Genomic DNA, 2,534 nt, shown 5'->3' with positions numbered 1-2,534 from the left:
CTAGATAAAATATAAAATAAGAATAGCATCACAGAATGAAAGAAAAATTGTGAATTTTCTTCTTAGTAAGGTTTTGCATCCGGAAGTGGATGCTGTGATGGAATAAAGGACTTATTCCCCCAGCTGCTGGAAATGAGACTAGCAGGCAGTGCTCTTTGTGCATTTCCCTACTAAGGAAAACTGCCTTCCAAAAAGGATGTCCTACTCCCAGTAACGGCTAATTAATATAGGAACTTAAAGGTTCCGATTTCAGGGGTCCTCCTTGCAACTCCAGATAACCCTGAAGGGATCCTGCTTCAGGACTCCTGGTGGGGTGGGCTGAGGCCTTCATGGAGGGTATCACCACCCTTCTTCTCCCTCCGCCCATCCTGCGTCCTTCCGTCCTTCCCTGCCCTTGCACAGGTGTTGCTCTACAGAGCACTCACTAGTAAAAGTCCAGCAGGCTAATCTTAGACTCTGTATTTGCTTCTGTCACTTACCAGCAGTACTTTGCAAGAGTCATGAGCTAGGCCTCCCTGACCGCAGATGGCGGGCCTCAGTGCTTGCAGGAAAAACACTGAATAATGAATTAGAAATTATTGAAGGCATGAAGTTTGATTGAGGTTATATTTACTATACTTTATTAATACAGCAAAAGGTCAGAAATGGGAATTCTAAGGCGCCTATGTTCTATTGAGTGGGAAGAAAATTTCTAGTGTTCAGTCCATTGAATCTGCTCTTGAAGTTGCCAATGCCCACTGTAAGCCCTTGGTCATAATCGCTGAAGAAGCTTTGAGTGCACTTGTTTTGAATAGGCTAAAAGTTGGTCCTCAGGTTTCAGCAGTCAAAGCTCCAGGTTTTGGTGACAATAGAAAGAGCCAGCTTAAGACATGGTTATTACTACTGGTGGTACAGTGATTGGATTGACTCTAACTAACTCTTGAAGATGTTCAACCTCATGACTTAGGAAAGGTTGGAGAGGTCATTGTGACCAAAGATGATGCTATGCTCTTGAAAGGGGACGGTGACAAGGGTCTAATTGAAAAATGTATTCAAGAAATCATTGAGCAGTTAGATGTCACAACTAGTGAATATGAAAAGGAAAAACTAAATTAATGTCTGGCAGAGCTCTCAGATGGAGTAGCTATGCTGAAGGTTGGTGAGAAAAGTGATGAAGTGAATGAAAAGACAGAGTAACAGATGCCCTCAGTGCTACATGAGCTGCTGTTGAGGAAGGCATTGTTCTGGGAGGGGGTTGTGCCCTGCTTCGGTGGTGCATTCCAGCCTTGGGCTCATTAATTCCAGTCAATGAATATAAAAAATATTGGTATAGAAATTATTTTAAAAGCACACAAAATTCCTACAATGACCATTGCTAAGAATACAGGTATTAAAGGATCGGTGATAATTGAGAAAATTATGCAAACTTCCTCAGAAGTTAGTTATGATGCTATGTTTGGAGATTTTGTGAATATGGTGGGTAAAGGAATCATTGATCTGACTAAGGTTGTGAGAACTGCTTTATTGGATGTTGCTGGAGTGGCCAACAGCAGAAGCTGTAGTCACAGAAATTTCTAGAGAAGAGAAAGCTCTGAGGATGGGCAGGATGGGTGGAATGGAGGTGGTATGGGAGGTGGCATGTTCTAATCCTAGAGTAATGTGAAATAGGAATGTTAGGGGAATATAGGCAGGTTTGGGGAATTTTTAGAATTTGGGGGTTCATGGAAAAAATACAGGGCTAGAGACTGGGAGAAGTTACATTTCCATAAGACAAAAGAGCTGTGAGAAGGTACATTTCCATAACACAAGGGAGCAGCAACAATTACATCTACATAAGACAAGGGAACTGGGAGTAGCCAAAAGGTCTATATTTATAAAATAAAGGAGGAGGAAGGAAGCCCAGAAGTTATAGGAGAACAATGAGGGAGGAGAGCCTCAGGAGTTACTATAGTAACCAATTCAAAAGGAAATATTGACCAATCAGAAGGGATTTCAGGACACAGAGACTTGCAGCCTTTATAAACCCTGGAAACAGGAAGTCAGAAGGACTCTTTCTCTCTCCCCACATGAGAGTCTGTACTTGTTCTTCAATAAGTCTCCACCTTTGCTATACCATCTTCAGTCCATGGATTCATTCTTTAACTCCGACGGACAAAGAATCCAGAGAACACTGCGTGTTCCAGTACAAAAATCACGTATCAAGTGCCTTACCATCATTACTGAGAACTGTGAGAGGAAGCTCAAGGCAGTGCTCCTCACCCATGACTTCAGAGAAGTCAACTAAAGGAAATGACTTAAGAAAAAGGCTGGCCAACATTTAAGAAAATTGCTATAACCATCAGTTACTGGTTTCAATTGACAACATACAGTGGTTTACTGCTGTTATTGTCCATGCCTACAGATATTTTATTTTGTAGTTTTGAATAAAAATTCACTTTTACATCCCTGATAAGTGCAAGAGCTATGTACCCATGTACTGTTTTCAACTTAAATCACTGAGGATTTTAGTGTTTGCCATCACCCGATGAAAAGTTAAAAGCAGCCTTTCTGTAGAG

At 41.4% G+C, this 2,534-nt stretch overlaps 1 pseudogene; it reads left to right on the top strand.

Annotated features, from left to right (window-relative positions):
* The first annotated feature begins 329 nt into the window (after positions 1 to 329).
* On the top strand, positions 330 to 1,626 carry LOC139016762 (60 kDa heat shock protein, mitochondrial pseudogene; annotated as a pseudogene).
* The last annotated feature ends 908 nt before the right edge of the window (positions 1,627 to 2,534 follow it).

Source organism: Myotis yumanensis, unplaced genomic scaffold (genome assembly GCF_028538775.1).
Source record: "Myotis yumanensis isolate MYYU_CA2020_CCGP unplaced genomic scaffold, mMyoYum1.0.hap1 SCAF_9, whole genome shotgun sequence".
NCBI classification, from domain to species: Eukaryota; Metazoa; Chordata; class Mammalia; order Chiroptera; family Vespertilionidae; genus Myotis; species Myotis yumanensis.
The sequence above is the reverse complement of the archived record's forward strand: the minus strand, read 5'-3'. Positions and strand labels throughout refer to the sequence as shown.